General features: G+C 49.7%; 1 protein-coding gene and 1 non-coding gene across 4 annotated transcripts in view; one reads left to right on the forward strand and one right to left on the reverse strand.

Moving 5' to 3' along the window:
• Nucleotides 1-23776, forward strand: part of Actn1 (actinin alpha 1) — a 93944-nt gene that overhangs the window by 20817 nt on the left and 49351 nt on the right. The window lies entirely within an intron of this gene.
• Trnaa-agc (transfer RNA alanine (anticodon AGC)) lies at nt 776-848 on the reverse strand. The gene has a single exon. It is a non-coding gene; the product is annotated as a tRNA-Ala (tRNA).

The following is a 23776-nucleotide window of genomic DNA, read 5'->3' on the forward strand; positions in this document are numbered from 1 at the left end:
CAGGTACCTTCCCCAGGGCCCTCAGAAATGCCACTGGGAGCCGTCCTCTAAGGATCCAAATGGGGTCCCCTCCTCCACCCCAGTAGCAGCCCTTGAGATGACTTAGGAAAGGCCAGCAGCAGCTCCCTTGCTGGCTTCACCCCCATGGCCTCCCCTTCCTTCTGAGAAGATAAAGGACTTCAGAGGGAAAGGGACTGTCTAACCCCTTCACCTAAACAAAACCCTTTATATTTGCAGAAACCTATTTGTGCTTGTACGTTCGTGCCTGCAGGATTTTGATAGTGGTGATCATAGTGCATATAAAATGGAGCTTGGCTTTTTTATTTCCCCTCTTGGCATTTTATCAAAAAAAATTTTTTTTCTTATATAGCTACAGTGCATTTATGCGCCTTTCCTGGGGAAAGGAAGAGTGTTTCATGAATATATATGTATTTGTACCTTTCCTGCCTCTTTGCCCCAAAAGTTGAGGTGGACACATGATAGGGCTGTGTACAGCTGAGTCTTCCAGTTAGAAGAACTAGAGCTTTGTCAGAGGGCTCAGGAAACTGGTAAAAGAGGTTAGTTTAAAAAAAAACAAAGCTTTCTCCTCTCAGCTTTTTCGTTTTTCCTTTTTTTTCCCCCTTCAGTACTGGGGATTGAACCCAGGGGTGTTCTACCACTGAACGGGATACCCAGCCCTTTTTATTTTTATTTATTTATTTTTAGATTTTTAGTTGTGGATGGACACAATGTCTTTATTTTGCTTATTCATTTATTTATTTTTATTTATTTTTTAATGTGGTGCTGGGGATCGAACCCAGTGCCTCGAGCATGCTAGGCAAGTGCTCTACCACTGAGCCACAACCCCAGCCCTATTTTTTATTTGAAGTTATTTTTATTTCAGGGTCTTGTTAAGTTGCTGTGGCTGGCTTAGAACTTGGGATTCTCCTGCCTCAGCCTTCTGAGTCTCTGGGATGATTAAGTGTGTGCCACCTCACCTGGTTTCCCCTCAGCTTTTCTTGAGGTATAATTGACAGTTGAAGATCGTATATATTTAAGGTGTATAGTGTGATGATCTGATAGACGTGTACATTGTGAAATGATGACCACAGACAAGTTAATGAACACATCCCTCACCGCACATAGTCATCATTGTGTGAGAGAGATAAGGATACTGAGAACTCTTAGCAAACCCCAACTAAACCGACCAGGATCATTAACCAGGGTCGCCATGCTGTGTTAGGTCCCTGAGCTTCTTCATCTGGTAACTGAATATTTGTTCCCTCTGACTGACATCACCTGTTTCCTTCACCCCAGTCCTGATAACTATGGCTCCACTGTTTCTGTACACTCAGTTCATTTTAGATTTCACATGAGTGAGATCATGTAGTATCTATCTTTCTGTGTTTGCCTTCATTTAGCCTGATATTAAAAGTGGTTAGCTTTTGTAAGTCAGTACTGACCCTGCTTCTGAGCTTCCTGGCCACCAAAACAAAAAGGGAAATTGGAAATAAGCAGTGCTTATTCCTAATAAGAGGAAGTATATACCATTTCATGGGAAGGACATACTTCTGATAGCACTAAATGCTGAAGGCTGGACCGCTTTCAGAAGAGCAGTGCATGGGATGATGGTGTCCGTTTTTCATGGAGTACATAGAAACCTTTTCTATATTCTTGGTCCTTAAGACGACTCCCAGTAAAACCCAAAGGCCTGCTGTAAATCTCTTGTCTGAAGGTGTTTCTGGGGGGACTGAAGCCGTGAAACCAGCTCTGCTGTTTCTGACCTCAGAGAGGCACAGGTCCTTGGAGCTGATGCTCCTAGCACTTCCCGGTGCCTCATCCGGCTGGCCATTGACACAAGCTGGGACTGTCAGGCTAAGGTGCCTTCTGGAAGCACCAGAGGGGTGGGAGCTGTTCTGTGCGCCTGCGAGGTGCTCCTGGCCTTGGACCCTTTGCCACAGATCAGGGAGGCTCTCGAGGAAGGAAACCACGTGGTCAGTTGGGCTGGCCCATCTCCTTTACCTGCTGCCTCAGGCCAGGGCAGGTGGCATACTTTCCTTATCATTTCCCTGTTGAGTGCATATTTTTGTTTTCCCACTTTGAGCCGTCATAGAAAATGCCTTGAAATATTCCCTTCACGTGGACATTTTCCCACATTTCAGATACTACCCAGAGGCTGGGTTAATAGTCCTGGAAGGGAGGATCGTTTCTGAGTTCTTTTACATATTAATCAGTTGCTTTTAACAGACTGATCAGCTTCATGCACCATCAGCAATATGTACCTGTTTTTTCCTAATTAAAAGGGAATATTTTAATACTTATTTTGAAAAGTATAGAAACCACGGTAAATTATAAAGAAGAAAACAATGACTACCAGAATTTCTGCCACACAGAGGTATAAGGTTTGGTGTGCTGCCACTGTGAACTCGTGGCCCCTTCTGACCTCTTGAGCTTGGGACAGTCCCCTGTTAGCGACTGTGCCTAGGTGCTCCCCTATTGGAGGGAGCTGATTTTCCTTCATCCCAAACCATCTGACCTCTGTGGTCCTGGGCTTATGTTTCTGAGTCTCTAAAGGCCCTGTTAGCATTTTAATTTAGTGCTGACTACATAAAACATGGTTTGGGAAACTCAGAATTTTAAGTGTTTGGGAGGAAAATGTTAAGTCAGTGTCACCTGTTGTCACCTTAGCAGCTTCTTCGGTGGCTAGAGCGAGGGGTAGGTAGAGGCGCCCAGCTGAGGAGCTTCAGGGGAGAAGCAATCAGTAAGTAGAATCTGTGTGGGCCCATTTTGGCCCATTTTTGTCGGGATCCGGTTCCTGACCACATTCCCAAGTTCCTGTCTCGGAGGCTCTGCAGAGTCACAGTGTTCGGTGCAGCTGAGGGGAGTGGGAGAAGTCACAGACAAGAACCCCAGCCCGCTGCTTCTGGCCTGGGTCTCACTTCCCCTCTTCTCTGAGTTAACCATCCTGTGGTTTGGGTACCTGTGTTCTTGTACTCCCTGATCTTTAGAAGGAAGCTCCAGGGAAGGGGGTTACCCCTTCCGTGTTGGCTAGATGCCTTGCTGAACTCTTGACCCCCCACTCCTACCCCTGAGTGTCACTTCCATTACTGAGTGGCTCCACTGTCACCAGAGCCATTATGTGTCTGGCTAAATTTCCCAGAAGTTAGAACAGGAAGAAAAAGGTGGTCTGTTCATGGAATTACTTGTCCTCAGGCCTTAGGCGCTTTAAAAACTGACCAGAAACTTCTTAGGTGGCCTTGGGGCCAAAATGGGTGACTGTGTGGGTGCTCTTGGTGCTGTGCAGACAGCAGTCACACACCTGCGTGGCCCAGTCTTGAGCATTGCATAGGAGCTGATGCCCAGAAGGCCCCGTCCTGCCACTCACGCCGCTGTGTGGAGTTGGATGGGACCACAGCTGAAGGTCCCTTGGGGGGAGGAAAGACGAAGGCTTAAATGTTGACATTCTAGCCTTCCCCGGACCTCTGAACCCCGTGTGGAACTGGACATGCCCCAGAGGGTGCTTGATGTCTCTGTTAGTCTGCTTTTTATCACTGTGACCAAAATACCTGACAAGAGCAACTTAGAGGGAGAAAAGTTTATTTTGATGCACAGTTTCAGAGGTTCAGTCCATGGTTGGACAATTCTTTTGCTTTGGGCCCGAGGGGAGAAAGTGGTTCACCTTGTGGCAGCCAGGAAGCAGAGGGGGGGTGGGATGGGGTGGGGAGAGGAGCTGGGGAGCCAAGATAAAACTCCCAGTGGCACACCCCCAGTGACCCACCTCCTCCAGCCGCGCCCCACCTGCCTACAATCACCACTGGACGCAGTAACCCATCCATTGGATGAATCCACTGATGACTCTACAGCTCACAACCTGATCATATCACCTCTGAACACTCCTGCATCCAAACCCTAGGGCTGCCTCTGCCTCCCCATCCCTGTGTCCCGTGGCCAGCCTATCTGACCCACAGTCTGGAACTGTTTTCCGACTTCCAAGGGTTGAGGATGGTCGGAACTTTGGAACCAGGGGATTTGCCAGAGAGAATCTTGGTTTGGGCATGTTTCCTCGGGGGCGGCGAAGGGAAAGCCACTGGAATGTCCTCAGCTGCTGTTCATGTTGTTGGAGTAAAGAGCTCCCACTGGGGCCTCTCGTGCCTCCAGCTTGTGGCCATGTGGACGGGCTGGGATTGATTTGTTCTGTCTGGTCTGTCCGACACTATACCCTCTTTGCCCTTCCCTACCCAGAAAACCACCACAGTGAGCCACATTGGCAGGTCCAGTGAAGATTCACAGTGATCGGGAGGCAAGAGGCAGCCTCTGGGGCACAGTGACTTCTAGCTGAGGCTGGTGAAGGAACTGCGCAAGGACTGGAGGCAGGTTACACAATGAAAGGGCCTGCTCCCACCTCAGCCTGTATTAAATGGTCCCTTCTTTCAGGTGACCACAACTTCCCTGTAGATGTGCTGGTTCCCATGCATGTGTCTACCCTCTGTTATCCAAGTTTTGCTCCTGGGCTGTATTCCTTAAAGGGTGGTTTTTGGGCCACCTGGGCCTCATCTAGACCTACGAACCAAATGCTCCAATCAGAGCCCAGGAATCTGCATTTCTAGCAAGCACTTCAGTTAATTTTTAGATAAATCTAGAGAGTTCTGTGGAGGCATATCATTGCTTGAGTCTGAAAGGGAATAGTTCAGCTAAACAAACTCCCTTACTCCTCTTCACTCTCCCCCAGGATATTCAGATGAAGCTTTGTTTCCTTGTGACATAGGCCAGAAATTTGCTAGCTACCCTCGAATTGGAATCAGGTACTTCTTCTGGGCCTCAAATCTCTATTATTAGGAAGGTAAGTAAAGAAAGGGAAGGAAGTCTATTACTGCTTTCCTGATTGGCACTTGCCTTAGGCTTTGGAGCAGATGGGCCTGTTGGCATCTGCAAGGCTGCTTTAAAGTAATTTGCAGCGATAGCAGGACTGTCCTGATGAGTTTCATTCATCCTGGGCTTCTGCCTGGCAAAGACAGCCCACCCTGCCCACTGTACCCCGCAGCTTGTGCTGCGCTTTGGGCCCTCTCCCGCCACTGAACACAAACATCTGTGCCGGCTCTGTTTCCTGTGGAGAGGGGTCTTTTCAACTCTCTGCATCCTTCCTTGCTCTGACACCCCTCCCAGGCCCACCTTAGTGACCTCTGATCCTTTAGTTCCATTGAGCCAGATTCTGACTGTGACTGTTGTCTGGGTTCCAGCTCCCATCCAGGCAGTGTGACAGTGGGGGTTTGGGTTGGCCCTGGGCTCTGTGAGCACCTCCCCATTGTCACGAGGCTGAGTGGCTTTCCTCTGGGGGTCTGCCTGCAGCTGTGTTTTGTTGGCACAGACTCCATCTGCCTCCTTAGACAAGCCCAGGCAATGGGAATCCTGGAAGTCCTGGCAGACTCAGGTTAACAGGAGATCCCCTAGATGTCACACTGCTAGGGTGTCTTTGGAGGCTCATAGGTCAAGAAACCCTCTGGCTGCTTCTGTGCCGAGTAGAAGCTTCACTGGAGAGTTGTGGGACCACTGAGCAGAACGGGCTTCAGGGGCTGGGAAACGGAGGGCGGTTGAGGAGTGGAGCAGGGAATTGAATGTGTGGGGCACATAGGGCAGCCCTTACCAGCTGCTGGCATCAGGGTGTACTAGGGGTATGGGGAGGATTGGAGGGGAGGTAGGACTTTGAGCTAAGATGTAAGAAAAAGGATCTCTAGAATGCTTAACTCGGAGGCCCAGAGAAGGTGACATCTTCCAGTCAAAACAATGTATCTGAGAAACAATTTAAGAAGGATAAGATTCTGATAGAATGGATGGTCGAGCTTTCTTTCTTTTAAAAAAATTTTTTCTAGTTGTAGATGGACACAATACCTTTATTTTGTGATTTATTTTTATGTGGTGCTGAGAATCAAACTCAGTGCTTCACACGTGCAAGGCAAGTGCTCTACCACTGAATTACAACCCCAGACCCCCCCTCTCTCTTTCTCTCTCTCTCTCTCTCTTTCTCTTCCCTACTTCCTTCATGCATTGTAGATATAGGAATGTGCTTATTTCTAAAAAGTTGCAGTTTGGGACAGCCTTTGGATAACACTATGGTTCTTGATACAACCAAGCTATGAAATTTACATACCTTTTAGTCTAATAATTCCATCCCCAGGATTGAGGCTGATAGAAATTGACCAACAGAAATAAAGACATGCTTGGAAATATTCTGTGTGGTATCAATCAGAGCAAAACGGGAAAAAGTGCTTTCATGTTTAACTACCCTAAGCCGGAGGCTTTAACAAGCCATTTTCATACATCATGGTGGTGGAATATTTTTTCAGTCTTTAAAAATAATAACTCAGGTCTGTTGCAGCAGTGCTTGCCTGTAATCCCATTGGCTCAGGAGGCTGGGGCAAGAGGATTGCAATTTCAAGTTCGTCTCAGCAACTTAGCAAGGCTCTAAGAAACTTGGCAAACCCTGCCACAAAATAAGAAATAAAAATAGAGGGCTGGGGAGGGGCTGGGGATGTGGCTCAAGCGGCAGCGCGCTCGCCTGGCATGCGTGTGGCCTGGGTTCGATCCTCAGCACCACATACAAACAAAGATGTTGTGTCCGCTGAAAACTAAAAAAATAAATATTAAAATTCTCTCTCCCTCTCTCTCTCAAAAAAAAAAATGAGGGCTGGGGAGGTGACTCAGTGGTTAAGCACCCCTAGATTCAATCCCTGATACTGAAATAAATAAATATAAATAAATAAATAAACTAGCAAAATTGTATGGTAACAAAATAGTCAATGGACTATTGAAAGTAGGGGAATACCAAATAGTATATACATTATAATTGAGTGCAACTGTAAAATTAATGGAGATACAGAAGACAGAATGTAAAAATGAAAATGGCTATTTTTTTTTTCTTTTGTGATACTGGTCAAACACATGACCTTATACATGTTAGGGAAACACTCTACTACTGATTTATGTCCCCAGCCCTATGAAAATGGCTACGTTCAAGGTGTAGGATTAAATACATCAAAAATTATATTTAAAATTTATAGCAAGTCAGGGGATTTTTATCTGAAGCATTGTCTCTCTTCAAATATTTTTCTGCTGTCACTTGTCCCTTTTTCTTGATATGGCAGCTTGGTAAGATTTGACGGTCCCTTCTGAGGGGTCTCGGTGCAGGCTCTTTGGAGCACATAGTAGAGATGTGGTCCTGAGCCTAGAGCAGAGGGATGGGTGCCTTTGCCGGGTAGACCAGATGTTCCTGTGCTGGACAAGCTGATTAAGCTGGGTGCCAAGTTATGGATGGGTTAAGGGTCCGTGAGGACTGAGGGTGGAAGGAGGGGTCTGGCCCTTCAGCTGGGGTTGGAAGAATCCATAGGACCAGGAGAGCTTTCAGGATAGGGAAGCAACCAGTCCATGACTGGGGAAGCCTAGAACGTTCCCCAGAGTCCAGTTGTCCTAAGATAGATTCTGTTTAGATCATCACACTTTTGTATAAGCTCAGTTAAGTAAGATGTCTGTTATTCACCCATTTGCTAGACACTGGAAGCTGAAATCCAGGGAATGAATCCTTCCAGGAATCTCCAGAGACACAGGGGACAGGGGCAGTGTGCAGACTGGCTCACTGGGCTTACTCCAGCCACAAGCCCCTCCACACCTCCCCAGGGGCAAATCCCCAAGTTCTCCCCGATTCCCTGAAGTCACCTTTTCTGACCCCTTTGATCTGGTGGCGACCCTGGTGGTGGAGAATCAGTTTCAGCTCTCCAGCGACCTCTCATTTCAGATCCGTCCCTGTCTGCATGGGTGCCACGTACTCCCAGGGTGCCTGCCAGTCACACTTGCCATTTGGGGAACTTTGACATTTTGTTTAAGTGGGGATGTGATTGAGGGCGTGCGAGAGAGAGAACCGGAGGCTCTGGCTCTTTAAGACTGGACCTTGCAGTGAATTTTGGCAGAGGAGATACTGAGCATTTAATTTTAGGGCCAAGGAGGCGGGTGGGGGAGAGTCCCCACCGCATCTGGTTTGTGTTAAGCCCTTCCCTTCAGAAAAGGGCTGTGTTTATGGTTAAAATCCGGCAGAGATGGGGACCGGGAGGGATGCCAGTTCCCCCAGTAAGCCATGTGACACAGGGACAATGCAAGTAGCTGCCGTCTTGCCCTCTGACCCTGTCCTAAGCCACATGGCTCCAACTTTGAGAACACTGCGACATCCATTTCATCCCTGAATTGAAAGCAGGATGTTTGCCTTCAAACTGCCTCCAGCAGCTGGACTTTGCCAGACCGAAGCTGCGTCCCTCGTGCCTCAGAACTCCCTGGAGTTGGCCCACTGTCAGCTCGCTTGTCTGCAGTCTGCAGGGTCCCGGATGGGTCAGTGGCTGCTGGGTCTGAGTGGGGGCTGCAGAAAGCTGCTGCACGGGGCTGGGCTCCAACAAGCCTCCCTCCCAGGACCCCAGGATCAAGGGGTCGAGGCAGCTCCTACCTTTCCCCTGTGGACTGTCAGGGCTGGAGGCCCCTGTGGAGACCAGAGCCAGCATCCTCTGCCAGAGGAGGAAACAGAGGCCCCAAGGGCTGAAGAAGCTCCTCCAAGATCAGGCACCATGTCCAACAGCCTGGGGATCAAACCCTGCTTTCCCGGCTCTGTTGGGTGTGGTGCGGCTCTGTGTGGCTTCCCGTCTTCCCTTCCACGCCTCATCCTTGAAACTCTGGAAAGTTCACCGGGCTGTGACTACCCCAAAGACTGGGCTCCCAGTACGAGCAGGGGACCTTGCACAGTAGGAGCTTAGAAAATATTAAATGAGTGAGTGACAGGGTTGCTGGGCCTGAGCGGGTGGCCTGGTGTCCCAGTCAGAACCGCGGCTGCTGGCAGGGAAAGCAGGGCTGGGTCTCTGCTTGAAGGAAGTCTCCCCAGTCATTTCCGTCCCAGCACGTCACCCAGCTCTTACAGAAACCTAAAGCTTCAGACGGGGCCTGAGTTATTAACTCTCCCACCCGCTTCAACTCGAGGAAACTGAGGCAAAGCCACACAGGCCGTGGGGCCAACAGGAACAGAGCCGGCTCTGCTGGGTTCCAGAGCCTCCCTACACCCTCCTGGTCTGGTGTGTTTATGTTAGGAGCAGAGGGTAGAGGGACGGAAGGTCCTGTCCTGACCATTGCGACATCTTCCTCAGTGGGTGAGCAGCCTCCACTTGCCCTGTCCTGTCCTGTCCTGGAGGTGGGTGGTGGGGGTGGTGGGGTGTGTGTCACCCGAGTAGACTGAATAAAAAGTCTGGGCCTCTGGGATTGGGCCACATCATTCCCTTGTGCCTTCCTAGAAAGGGAAAAAGGCAGACTGGTTCATTTCCTTCCCGGGAAACTTCAGCTTGAGTCACCTTGCAGGCAGGGACCAGGGAGGGGCCACCAGTTAACCCGTGCCTCATGCTTCCCTCCTGCTGTTCTGTAAGGATGGAAGGTCAGGAAAGGGCCTAAGCAGTCCACCTGGGCCCCACCTCAAGTCTACCTTCGTTGCATTTTGTTGTCCTAGTCCCAAAGATTCAACCCAGGGCCCTGCACATGCCAGGCAAGTGCTCTACCACTGAGCTACATCCCCGGCCCCTTTTTGTTTATTTTGAGACAGGGCCTCATTAAGTTGCTGAGGCTGGCTTTGAACTTGCAATCCTCCTACCTCAGCCTCCTGAGTTGCTGGAGTTACAGGCACGTGACACCACACCTGGCTTCCTAACCAGGACTTCTTAAGTACCCTCTTGGAAATGTTTTTGGTTTACAAACCTTTTAGTGTCTTTTTTAAAAAAATAAATAAATAAGAGTTTGGCCTGCTTTTGGCAAAATAAAAAACAACTCCCCACAGATAACACTGTTATTTTTCTTTGCCACATATCAAATTTTATATGCTTGATCATATAGATGTAAAATTAAACATACACATTATTATGGTAACATGTATAGTGACATTTACATTTTAACTAGTTTTATTTTCACAGCTCAGCGGCATTGGGGTTACATTCACATTGTTGTGCAGCTGTCGCCACCATCCATTTCTAGAACTTTCTTTATCTTGCAAGACTGAAACTCTGTACCTGTTAAACAATTTTGCATTCCCCTTGTCCCCAGCCCCTGGTAGAAGAGAGACTTCCTGCTGTGAGTTTAGCTAGTCTAGGTACCCCATGGAAGAGGAATCACACAGTGTTTGTCCTTCTGTGACTGGCTTATTTCACTTAGCCTAGTGTCTTTCAGGTTCGTCCATGGTGTAGCAATGTCAGAATTTCCTTCCTGTTTAAGGCTGAACAATATTCTGTTGAATTACCACATTATGTTTATCTGTTCATCTGTTGATGGACACTTGGGTGGCTTCCACATTTTGGCTATTGTGAATAATCCTGCTATGAAATAGGGTGTGCAACTATTTGAGTCCTTGCATTTGACTGTGTGTGTGTGTGTGTGTGTAGGTGTGTATGCCAGAAGTAGAATTGCTAGGTTTTATGTATGTACTGATTGTAAATACACCTGGAGGCCCCAAGGTGGGGTTGACAGGTCAACAGATGATCTTGGAGACCTCCCTTCTCTCCTCCTCTCCTGGCTGGCAGGAGTCTGCAGAGGCCGGCAGGCTAGCCAGCTCGGTCCCCAAGGACATATGAGTGTGGTGCAGCTGTGGGGAAGTCTGGGACCATGGAGCTAATGGGAAGTTCCGGCATGTTCTGGTGGAGAAGAGCCTCTTGGGGCCAGGTCCCTCTGCCTTCCCTTCCTCCTGACCTCCCCTGGCTTTGGACCCAGGGCAAGGGGGCTGTAGCCTTCTGGGCACCCTGGGGAGGAGTGGGGACCCCAGAGCTTGCAGACCCCTTTCTTCTTCCTGCCCCAGGCTATTTCTTTCTCAAGGACTTTCCCAGAGGGTTAGTATGTGACACATTTTTGGCTGGTGAGTTACAGTGACTAATGCAAAACTTTCTAGCTTCCTTTGGGGAAAAGTTCTATCCATTCCTTGCTAATGGCAGGATCCTGTCCTCCTCTCACTGAGCTTGCTGTACCTGGCAATTGCTCCTATGTCATGTCAGCCCTCAAATATAGTCCCACTCAGACCCCCCACCTGGACCCTGTGCAGGCAGACACCAGTCTGTGTTCCTGGCTCTGGCAGGAATCTGCACCTGGTCTCCTTGGGTGTTCTATGTTGTTCTCAGTGACAGTGTGTGTCTGTCAGCTTGACATAGTTCCTTGACTACTTTTTTTTTTAAAGAGATGGTAGTAGCTGTCCCCTCGACTTGCGATGGGGTTATATCCTGATAAACCCATTGTAAGTTGAGACTATCCTAAGCAAAAAACACACTCAACACACCTAACTTAAGAACATCTTGGCTTAGCAACATGGTCCACGTAGAGCACTGGTTGTTCCCCCTCAGAATCTCATGGCCGAGGGACCTGGAGCATGCTGCCACTGCCCAGCATCATGGAGTGAGCCTCCTGTGGCATGTCACCAGCCCAGGGAGAGAGTAAAGTGGTTTCTACTGAATGGGCATTGCTTTTTTTTTTCCCACCACTGTAAAGTTGAAAAATCCTTTGGGCTGGGCTTTTGGCTCAGTGGTAGAGCACTTGCCTAGCACGTGTGAGGCACTGGGTTCAGCCCTCAGCACCTCATGAAAATAAAGGTATTGTGTCCACCTACAACTAAAAATATATATGTAAAAGAAGAAAAATCCTAAGGTTGTCCCTGTAGGTCAGAGATGATTATACTGAGTGGATACCCAGTGAGAGAGAGAAGGAGAAAATGGTGGAAAGAACTTGAGGGAACACCTGGTGTTGGTTTGGGGCCAGCTCTTTGCTAGCTGGGTTACTTAACTCACCTGAGCCTCAGTTTTTTCTTTTTTAAAATGGGAACCAAATAAACCTACCTCTTAATAAGCTTGCTCTGAAGAGTAAGTGTGACCCCTCAGTAGAAAGGGCCTCTAGGAAGTGTCAGCTATTGTCATTGTTATGCTCTCCCCTGGGCAGGAGAGGCCTGGGGAGGACTCCCTGTAGGAGGGAGTTTGGGGACCCTGCACACATTGCCTCCACTTCTCCTTTGTCTGTTCCAGGCCAGGTTCCCTGGAGAAGCTGCATGAGAGGAAGAAGGGACTGGAGGCCGGGAGACTTGGGAGGCCGGGAGACTTAGGAGGCTGGGAGACCTGGGAGGCCGGGTGGCAGTGGCTTCTCCTGCAGGAGGCCATTGCTTCCTTATCAGGGAGATGAGAGTTACTTGCCCTGAGGGATTATGTGTGAGGGGCTTCATTCCAGGGGCACTGTGTCCTCTGATTGTGGGCACCCTTTCTTGTCAGACCCTCTTGGAGCCTTCGTTTCAGCACCAGGCATTTTGGCTCAGAATTCCCGGCTGCCCTGGATTGCTACTTGACTGTGTCATAGGTAGGTCCTGCTTCCCAGTCTGTAGTGACCCCTCTCCGTCATATTTGGGGAAAGGAAACGGTGACCTCCATCTCCATGCAGTAGGATGCCCCTTTGTCTTGCAGCGTGATCCTTGTGATCCTTGTTCAGATTCAGGGCAGTGAATCAGAGAGCAAGTCCCGTCGCTGCCTGCTGGAGAGTAGAGCTTGCAGAGGTGGCAGGGTGTTGGGGAGAGCCTGGCTTTGGAGTCAGCAGCGCTGCCATCTTGCTGTGTTCTTGAGCAGGACCTTCTTCTGAGCCTGGGTTTCTTTTTTATTAGAGCCTCACTGAGTTGCTTAGCACCTTGCTTTTGCTGAGGCTGGCTTTGAACTCGGGATTCTTCTGCCTTGGCCTCCCGAGCTGCTGGGATTATAGCCATGCACCACTGAGCCAGGTTTCTATTATTTGTAAAAGGCAGGCAGCCTGTCAGGCAGGGTCGTTGCTAGGACTACACAAGGTGATGTAAGTAAACCACCCAGGTTGGGTCCTGCCCCTGGTGGGCTCCCTGGCTGTGGACAGCTGTCTGTTTTGGGTGAACCAAGGAGTGCTTTCAGCAAACTCTCCTTTACCTTCTCTGCACACGAGGTGAGGTGCTTCAGACTTTCTGGGCATCTGTGCAGCCCAGAGCTGCCCAAGCTTGCCTGATGACAGATCCACCTGGAGTAGCTGTTACAGGACCCGTTGGCGGGCCCCACCCCAGAACTCCTGAACCAGAATTGCACATGTCAGGGTGAGATCTCTGCTTAGCATTTGATGTAAACAGGAGAGTGGGAGAAACGCTGCTTCCCTCTGAGTGCTCCCCTGGTGGCTGTATCACTTGGTCTTCACAGCAGCCCAGAAAGGAGGCAGACATGGCCTCACAGAGCGTGGGCGGCTTGGTGGGTGGGGAAGCTGGATGGCATGGACCTGAGCCCCCAGCTCCCTGGTGGTGGAATTAGAACTCAGATCTTCCCGAGATCTTTCCATTGTCCCTGTAAACATTCCACTAAAGCATGGCAAAGGTGGAGTATGGACTGAGTTTGAGCAACAGGAAGGAGGTGAGGCATGCAGGCTGCAGTGGTGGCCTTAGGGGCCTTTGGAGACGAGCCTGAGGGACAGTTGGGGAGGTGGGGCCCTGACCCCACTGGGCACCTCTCTAAAGGAAAGAAAACCAGGGCTTGGGTGAGCATGCCGAGTCTCGGAGCCACTGGGAATCAACCGAGATCAAGGGGAGCAAGGGGGGAAGCAGGGTGTTTAGTGGAAGCAGGTGGACGGGGCAGCCCACCTCCCCAGGGTTGTTGGTGGAGTCCAGTGTGTGGGTGGCTTCCATTTCTCCCCGTGTCCATTTTTGGTTGATCTGGAAGCCTTCTAGTAGCATGAGCAGGCTGGCTCCCTCTGCCTTGCCCGCTGGCGTGGTCTGGTACCCTGAGAAGGCACTTACAGGGTCCTCTTTTCCTGCTGTGGAGGATGATATCCCCCCTGCCTCCACTTCCCACCCGCCATGCTACTTGACAGGCGGTGGGCCGGGGTGGGCGTGGTGAGGTGGGCTGGTGGCAGTGAGGGTGGAGGAGCAGCCAGGTGTGTGGCATGGCTGGTGCACTGACCTGCTGCAAGGTCCTCAGGAAGGGGCACTGGGTGGGAAGGGGCAGGGAGGCCTGTGCTGACCCAGCCATGGTGAGCAGTGTGAGCTCTGTGCCCTGGGTGGGACTCTGGCTCCTCCACCTGCTATTCACTGTGACCTTGAGCGACTGAGCTTCTCTGAGCCTTGGTTTTCTTATCTGTAACATGAATTGGTGACAGTACCTCCCTCAGAGAGTGGCTGGGAGGATGAAATTAATGCTGGTGGAGCACTTGGGCTGGGGCACTCTGGGGGCTGGGGATGGAACCCTGGTCTCTAAAGTCCTGCTCCAATTTTCCAACCGGACTGTCCACCTGGGGTCTGTGGTTAGGGTGAGGAGTTTGGGGTGGGCAGCTGCATGTCAGTTACGGCACTTTCCCTTCATACCCAGGTTTGAAATCTGGGTGTGGCCTCTGACCCCTCCTGTCCTGCCTCCTGGGTCCCTCTGTGGCCACCGCTATGCTGGTCTGAGCTACCTGTCTCCACCTGGCCACTTGGCTGCCTGTGTCCTCCCCTCTCTGCTCTTCCCAGGTCTCATTCCAAGATGCAGGTGTGCGCTGACCTACTCCTGACTCCCAGGCTCGCCTCACCACCCCCTCATTCATTTATCTCAGGTGAAATCAGATAAAAACCATCTTCAGTGGCCCTCATTGTTCTCAGGGGAAGTAATCACAACATCCTGCAGACGCCCGCATTCCCCAGTGGTTTGCTGACCCTGGCATCTGGCACTCTCTCCTCTTTCTGCAACAGCCCCAGGGACCATTTTTCAGTTTTTTGAGCAAACCTTATGTTCCTCCCTAGGACCTTTTCCACTGTGTTTCCTTTTTTCTTTTCTTTTCGTTTCTTTCTTTCTTTCTTTTTTTTTTGAGAGAGAGAGAGAGAATTTTAATATTTATTTTTTAGTTCTCCGTAGACACAACATCTTTGTTTGTATGTGGTGCTGAGGATCGAACCCGGGCCGCACGCATGCCAGGAGAGCGCACTACCGCTTGAGCCACATCCCCAGCCCTGACACTGTGTTTCTTTCCTCTGCTTGGGCAGTACCACCCTCCTGACCATCCCTGCTCCCACACATGCATAGTGTGTGGAGTTGACTCAGGATTGACATAGGGTGACCTTGCAGCTCCGTTTGTCCCTGGTGTCCTGATGTAATTGTTAATAGCTTTTATTTTCAAGTGTCCCGGCTTGGATAGGAGATTACATGGCACCTGTTCACATTTGTAAATTTTTCATGTAACTAGCACTCCTCAGGCTTAGGGATTCACACTTCCTCTGAGAAGGGGTTAGACCCCCCCACTCCTATCACCCCCAGAACCAGGATCAGCACCTTTAGGGCCCTGTTTGAACCTTGTGCCTTTAGAACTCTTTCCTTTTCCTATTCCTTTCCCTTTCCCTTTCCCTTTCCTTTCCTGGGATTGAACCCACGGCCTTGTGCATGTGGCCTTGTGCATACGAAGCAAGCACTCTACCAACTAAGCTATATCCCCAGCCCGACTCTTTTTTTTTATTTTTATTTTTTGGTATTGGGGATTGACCAGGGATGCTTTACCACTGAGCTATGTCCCAAGACCTTTTTATTTTTTTATTGGCTGAGAGTGGCCTCAAAACTTTCGATCCTCCTGCCTTAGCCTCCTGAGGCACTGGAATTACAGACACATCCGGCTTTCAGGACTTTTCCTGTATGCACCTGAGCTCACTGACAGGGTCTTGCATTACTGTTTGCATCTCCTGAGACCACAAGCTCTGTGACTTAGGGGACTGTACCTTCATTTGCCCATGATGTAGCCTCAGTGCCTGACAAAGAATCAATGCTCAGTAAGAATTAACTGAATGAATGAATCAATCAGTTTGCCCCCTGCCTGGAGCTTGGGGGAGTCAGGGGGAGCTGCTGTGGCCTGCGGTGAGGGAGGCTGCTGACCTGGGACCAAACAAGCTGGTGGCACACTCCCTGGCATCTGCACCACCCGCCTGGCTGCCCCTTTAGTTATTCACTGTCTTTCTCAATGGGCTTTGTGTTCAGAAGCCAAAAGAGACAAGAATTCAAACCCTTTTTCTGCCTCCCCAGAACAGACACAGAAGAAAAACCCTGCCTCACCCATTCTGCATCCCCAGGGAGCCCGAGGGTCCAGACCTTCTCTCCTGGCTGGATGGGAGTGTTGGAGGTGGTTCGGCGCTCAGTGTCCTGGGCTGCCCTTTAGCTACCCTTCTCAGTTCTGGCCCAGAATGGCCTGGGGACAGCTGAATAGGTCCTCATGGGGCACTGGCAGGGTTCAGGGTAATGGGCGGAACTGGGTGGTCCTGGGTGGTCCGGCTGACTTTCATGAGGCGGATGGTTTGCCTGAAGGAGCCTCAGTCTTTGGACAGTGGAAAGGCTCAGGCTTTGACATCTTGCACACCCTGGTTCAAGCCTCAGTTCTGCCTCTTGGTAGTAACCTTGGAGCTGTGGAGGTGGCTGCTTCCCCTGACCCTGGTTTCCTCCTCCCTTAGCATAGATTGTTGAACAGATTAGCTGAGGCGACTCCTGGCTCACTAGTGAGCGAGCGCTCCAGGATCTTTGAGTGGCTGCAGGGTCTGATTCCCTGTCTTGCCTTCCTTGGGCTTCCTGGGGGTCCACATTGCCTTCAGCATCCATCTCCATCCCCCCTCCCAGAACTCAGGATTGAACCCAGGGCCTTGCACATGCGAGGTGAGCGCTCTACCGCTGAGCCACAACCCCAGCCCTTCTAAGCTATTTTTTAACGTGCCAGTCTGTGTTGGGTGTGCTTTGAGAGAATAGCATTGTTTTCCTGGACCTCAAGTGAAGAATACTGAAGTAATTAGGCCCCTAATATCATGACCCACTGTTATCTTAGATCCATGCAAGGCCCCTGGGCATCCCTCACATTTTCCCCTGGGTGGACGTGCAGATCATCCCCAGCTCTTCCCCTGCTGTCAAGAATAACTCAGTGACTAGCATTCTGCATCTCAGTATTCAGCCAGTTGGGAATGTCCCAGACTGGGGTTGCGGGGCTATAGGGTAAGAGCATTCTCTAGAAGGGCTGTACGGTCCACTGTCCACCAGCCAGGCAGGTATAGGGCTCCTGAATCCCTGTACCCTGTCATCACTTGACGTAATCGCCTTTCTAATTGTTTGCCAGGCTGTTTGGTGTAAAGGGATAAATTATTGTTTTAATATGCAGCCTAGGAGGAAGTCTTAAAGTGCCAAGCATCTTTGTTCCCTTCTCTCCTGGAACCTAGAAACTTCCTCTTAGACATGGGATAATGGCTGTCATAGTCAAGAATCATGGTGATCCTCTGTAGAAAACCCGTGCTCCCCAGGGATAGGCAATTATAGATAAAATTTTTAATGCCTTGGTCTGCTTAGGGTTGTCTGCCCCAATCCTACCCCTGGGGCACAAATCACTGGTGCAGTTTATGGTGGCCTGGGATGCTGAACTTGGGACTCACCCCTGCTTTCTGGTTGAGTCATTTCTGGCATCCTGAGGGCTCTGGGTTCCCTGGAGCTTTGAGCTTTCCCTCTGGAGGTCATGTAGCTGCTGGGTGGTGGTTCCCTGGAAAGGAAGTGGGTGGCCCTGTGGCATTGGCTTAGAATCTGGGCTGGACATGAGCTGAAATCCTATTGATATGTCTCCTTGACTGGCTCAGGGAGGCTGGGGCACAGGGCTAGAGGCTGCTGGCTCAGATGCAGAAACTCACTGGGCACCAGGGCATGCCTCATGACCCTTCTTCCAAGGTGCTGGGGACCATTTAGTATGTGAGGACAATTCCATGGGCCCCAGAGTAGTCTCTGTTCCATGAGTAACCTTTTTCTTTTTTTTACTTTAGTATGTGTGTAGTATGATTGCACCAGGGCTGCTTTACCACTGAGCTACATCCCCAGTCTTTTTATTAGTTTTTTTTTTTTTTTTTTTAATTTGAGACAAGTTCTCACCAAGTTGCTGAGGTTGGCCCCAACCTTGTGATCCTCCTGCCTCAGCCTACTGAGTAGCTGTGGTTATAGGTGTATGCCACGGTGCCTGGCTTCTTTCTTGTACTTTAGTAATGAACTCTAGACTCTATTAACTACTTAACAATGTGCTAGGCCTTTTGCATAGATTAATTTACTGAAAACCATTCACAACCCAGTGAGAAGGGTTATTCCCATTTTACAGATAAGAAAACTGAGGCTCAGAAAGTTCAAGAACTTGTGCAAGTCTTGAATGAACCAGCTCCCATGTGCTCAAAGCTGTTTTCTTAGCCTAAAGTCCTCAGAGTGTGATCCCCAGATCAGGGGCATCGGCATTACCTAGATATTTGTTAGAAATGTCATTTCTCCATCTGTCCAGAACTTCGAGTCAGAAACTCTGCTGGTGGGACCCAGTCACCAGCCTTCCCGTGGTTCTGAGGCGGATTCAAGGGGAGGCTCGCTGCGCTGAGTTATTCTGCCCTTCCTTTTTCTTCTCTGCTTCTCCTCTATCACTGGGCTGGTCAGTGTGAGCCCAGACTTTGGGGCCCTTGCTGCTCTTTGGTGCTTCATGCCCATGACAGAGAGGTGCGGTGGTCTCTCCCCATTGGATCTGGGGCCTCCAGAAGCCCCTGCGAGGTAACCAAAATGTGTCAGTTGAGCTGATCCTGGATGACCAAGAGTGAACTGTGGGACAGGCCAGAACAGAAGCTCTGCTCTCAGCGGTTATTTTAGGGGCACAGAGAAGAGACCTGGGCAATTTTTTTTGTTTTTTGTTTTTTGTTGTTGTTCATGCAGTGTGTTTTTTTTCTTTCTTGCAAATTTGTAATCAATGGAGAGAGTTTTCACAAAGGAGGCTCAGAATCTAGGTAGGCTCTTCATTCCTGGCTAGAAAAGCACATTCAGCAGATTAAACTGTGTTTTACTTTATTTTCTTTGGGGGGCCCCATTGTAAGTCAAATAGCATGTTATTTAATTCTTTTTACACCTGCAGGAGAGCTGGATGTGATCATTCCCATTTCACAGGTGAGACCGTTAAAGCTCCGTGTCACACCTCAGCTACATGGAGGAGTCACGTTAGGGTCTAGAGTCAGTCAGACTCACATCCCCATATTGGACGATGACCAGCCTGGACTGAATCTTTGTCATCTTGGGAAGTTCTCTGTGGAATTGGGTGACCTGTAGCTCTTGGCAACTGTGCCAGAAAAACCAAATGACCTCATTTTTGGGTGGCTTTTCCTTCTTTGGAGAAGGAATGTGCAGGCCATTCCTGTGAGCCATAGCCTTCAGAGGTCTGTGTGCTGTCAGATCTGCAAGGGCCAGAACCAGACTCCAGACGTGGGAGGCCAATCTCAGGGACAGCAGCAGAGAGCAGGCTGTCCCCACACTGACCTTCTGGAGCTGGGGGCCACTTTGCTTGGAGAAGACCAGCCTTGGAATCTTCATGCCAGCCTGCTTACCTGCTACCAAGGGTAGAACTGGCTCAGTCCTTTCCTCCCTCCCTAGGAGGTGAGGGCCCAGGGTGTGACTTAGAGACCCTGTTCTTGCTAATGGGCCAAGTGGATTAAAAAAAAAAAAAAAAAAAAAAGACAAATCTTAATCTTCTAGAAGCCCTCTAAGTTTTTTATATTTTCATCTTAATTTTTTAAGTTTTTTTTTTTTTTTTTTTTGTACCAGGGATTGAACTCAGGGGCACTCAACCACTGAGCCACATCCCCAGCCCTATTTTGTATTTTATTTAGAGATAGGGTCTTGCCGAGTTGCTTAGCATCTCACTGATGCTGTAGCTGGCTTTGAACTCTCAATCCTCCTGCCTGAGCCTCCCGAGCTGCTGGGATTACAGGTGTGTGCCACCGTGCCCGGTCATTTTTGTCTTTGTTTTGCATGTTTTTAATAGAAACTTTATGGAAATATAATCCTACAACTTCACAGCCAAGCAACAAGTCTGGAGTTCAAGAGTCCATAACTGATGGCTTGTGGCAGCCGGGGAGTTGCTCAATTGCTGGGAGCTCTCTGGTTTCTGGGAGAGGGGAGGCCGTGGACGGTGGCAGAGTGGAGGGAGGGGGCAGTTGATTCTCAGGCCAGGAGCTAAGAGCACAGACTTCGTTTCTTCACTGAGATTATGTCTCCATCTGACTTTTCCAATCGCTCTGCATCCTCCAGGGGCCCACAGGTAACTCCTGCAAGAGGCAGGAAGGCTGAACCTGGGCTTCACGGTGGGCCTGGAAGCCTCTCAGAGCAAGGTGGGCTTGTTAGATCAAATAGCTCCCAGGATGAGCTTGGGGTACCCTGCTCCTTGGCCCTGCTGACCACTCTGGGTGTCTGGCACTGTGGCTCCTGAAAGGAGCTGTACATGGGCATTAGCCAGGAAATGCAGGTCCGCTGTCCCTCCCAGTCTCACCAGTGGGGAAAAATAAGAACTCTTTCTTGCCAATGTGTGGAGCTCTGTGAATGATTAACTCTGATTAAACAGAGGATGGGAAGTGACAGCAGAGGTTTATTGGGTTTCTGCTGTAACCAGGGCATCTTCCTGGCCCCTTTTCATCCATTGTCCTCATCTTGACAACAGCCCTGCAGATAAGTGATGTTGTTTATCCGCATTTGTCAGATGAGGCGCTTGAGTCCTGGACAGGTTGCCTCAGCCAGTGGGTGGCAAGGGTCAGCTGGATCAGCATTTTAAAGTGTCTGCTGTGGACACAGCATTGGACCAAGTGTTTTTAAGTCCACGGGTCCCATTCTGTGCTTTGTTTAAGTCTTATTATCCCCATGGTACAGAAGGGCATCCTGAGGCCGAGTTTAGAATGCTGTTCAAGGAGGCGGGTCTAATGAGACGTGCAGCCTGGGGCCGTTGGGTTCACAGTCCAGGCCCCTCGGGCACCCGGCCACCTGCACACTGAGTTTTCAGGACCTCAGCATGCACCTGGGGGTGGTGCACGCTGTAGCTCCAGGGGGCTGCCTGGTGGTTGCCATCTTCTTCAGCAGCCGCCCCAGGTGGGTGGAAAGTCAATAGATCTGGGTGGAGATGTTCCTGAGAACTCTGCTTTTCATCATGCGAGAACCAGCTGCCTGCTTGCTTTGAAAGGCTGGCAGTTGGCCCTTGATCAGTTAACCAGATACTCTTGTTTATGTTACCAGAACCCAGAACACTGGGCATCTGACTGAGATCACTTCTGGGCTGGTCTTTGCTTAGACAAATCACCCAAGGCCCACACCCTGACGAGACTGGCCACACGTGCGCAGAGCTCCGAAGGACTCCAGGGTGGCCCAGGGGACACAGCAGGGTCTCATGATTCTTCTGCAGTTACCTTCCCAGCATCAGCCAAGAAGGGAACTTGACCTTGGGCACACCTCTTGGCCTGATGCCTACCACACGCCACTGGCGGCAGCCTTGGGAGTCTCCGGCAGCAGGGTGCTCCCTGGGAGGTGAAGGGCTGTGGGAGCCACTGAGTTGATTTTTGACTCTGAGCCTGAATCAGAATTGTTGCTGATCTGTGCCAGGAAGAGGAAGACCCCTGAAGGAGAGGCAGCTTCTCCAGGAAGTTCTGCACCACCTTCAGGAGATTCAGAGGCATGTTTGGGGAGTTTTCTGGGGCTACTGCACTGCCTGTGTCTCTCCTAGTTAAAAACTGCCACCTCCGCTGTGTTGGAGGTGGGGGTGCATGTGTCGATCTCTGGTTTAGACTCACCTCCTTCACGGTGTCCATAATTGTGGCTTTCTTTATAATATTTCATGTTGACGAGGGCATTTCCACGTTCTCAAGAAGCCCTTCCTCTCCTCTCTTATTGGTTCTCTTATTATTTTGGATAGATGGGGTAGCCAGGTGCCACGGTGCACACCTGTAATCCCAGCCACCCCAGAGGTTGAGGCAGGAGGATCGCAAGTTCCAGGCCAGTATGGGCAACTTAGCCAGACCCTGTCTCAAAATGAACAGAGCTGGGGGTGTCGCTCAGTGGTGGAGCACCCCGGGTTCAATCCCCAATACCACACACACCTGAACACAGATTGGGTGATTTTTCTTGTTTTCCTTTTCCCCCCTGTTCTTTATTTTAGAAACATCCCTCTCTGTAATTCATGAGCCCCGACTCCCTCCTTCCTTAAATAATCTTAGAGGAATGGTGAGTCCCTTCCGTCCCAGCCCGGAGTGAAATGCACACACTTCCAGACCTGCTTTGCTTATATTTGCATTGTAGTTATTATTATTTTTTTGTACTGGGGATTGAACCTAGGGGCACTTAACCACTGAGTCACATCCCCAGCCCTTTTTTGCATAGTTATTTTTTAAAAAATAGACATTGACAGTACATGGGACAAAATTCAAAAGAAACAAAAGAGTATTCTGTGAGAAACAAATGTCCTCCTGGACTCCTGGCCTCCCTCCACGGAGGCAGCCACAGTTTCCAGTCCTTGTGTGTCCTTCAGGGATATACTGGCATCAAGTTTTCAAGGACGTTTAGTAAATTCGTCACAGGTGTCTGCTGGATTGGGAGGTTGGGAGCTGCAATCTGGAGGCTGAGATGCTTCCCATGTTGAGTTCATGGAGATGAAAATGTCTCTGTGGAATTTATTGGCATCCTTTGACATGGAGTACCACCTATTGATTGGTATAAGCCCTGCACAGGCATAAAAGATTTTCCTGGTTGGGCATGGTGGCACACGTCAGTAATTCTAGCTGCTGAACGAGAGTATATGTCATCTATTATTTTTGCAAAATATGGTGGCACACACCAGTAATTCAGCCTCAGCAACTCAGCAAGACCCTGTTTCTAAATAAAATATAAAAAGGGGCCAGGGATGTGGTTCAGGGGTTAAGTGCTCTGGGTTCAATTCCCAGTAACAACAACAACAAAAAAAAAAGATTGTGGTGGGTATGTCTCTTAGGTGTATCATGATGGGAAAAGTCACTGAGCTCCATCTGTGAAAGTATAAGGTCTCATTAGGGTTATGGAGCTGGACTGGGTGAATTTATCTGCGGTCACATGTCCAGCTGAGCCAGAGCAGGGCCTGGGTTTCCTGATCCCTGTTCTTTGAACAATAACTCCCCTGGAGTGAACCAGGGCTGGTATCCTTGATTCCAGGAGAGGGGGGATGGCCCAGGATAGGTGTGGTCAGCACGTGACACTGTGGCCACCAGGCCAGTGAGGTGACCCTGCTGTCCTATCACAGCTGAGCCAGTCTCATTTGGCTGCAGGTGGATTATCCTGTTGACTCCACACCTTTGTTAGCTCTCTGGCCTCTCTGGGGAGATCCGTCAGGAGCGCACAGTCTGAATTGTGGGAGAGTAAACATCCAAGAGAGCTCTAGCAGCAAGAAGCCAGGGACAAAAGCCAGGCAGACCAGGCGCATTTGCAGGCGACCAGGCAAGGAAAGAGGCAAAGGATCCTGGCCAGTTCAGGGACTGGAGCACAGCGCTGTTTGTGTTTGGATGTGTTTGGTTTTTAGTCATTTTTGTCATGTTTGTGAGATCGCTCAGAGTTTTAAACCTGCAGCATGTGCCCCTTGGTATCCCGGTTTATTTCGCTAATTATATATAAGCAATCCTTCCCCTTGATGATGGAGCTTCAGACCCATCATTTGGCCATGTCTGTTCCATCAAGTGAACAAACCATAATTTACTTAACTAATACCTTAATATCATTTGGAGCTATTTCTAATTTTTTCCCCTCTCAAATAAGCCTAACAAAAATGTTTTCATGCTTATAACCTTTTCTTTATTTAGCATTATTTACCCAGGATGGAGTCCCAGAATGTGGGTCAAGGCTTATACCATTTTAGTTTGCTTTGGCAAATGGCTTTCTTCTGGATTGCACCAAATCAGGCTGCTCACAGTGACATATTTTGGACTTTGCCGTCA

This window comes from Callospermophilus lateralis, chromosome 3 (genome assembly GCF_048772815.1).
Source record: "Callospermophilus lateralis isolate mCalLat2 chromosome 3, mCalLat2.hap1, whole genome shotgun sequence".
Taxonomy (NCBI): domain Eukaryota; kingdom Metazoa; phylum Chordata; class Mammalia; order Rodentia; family Sciuridae; genus Callospermophilus; species Callospermophilus lateralis.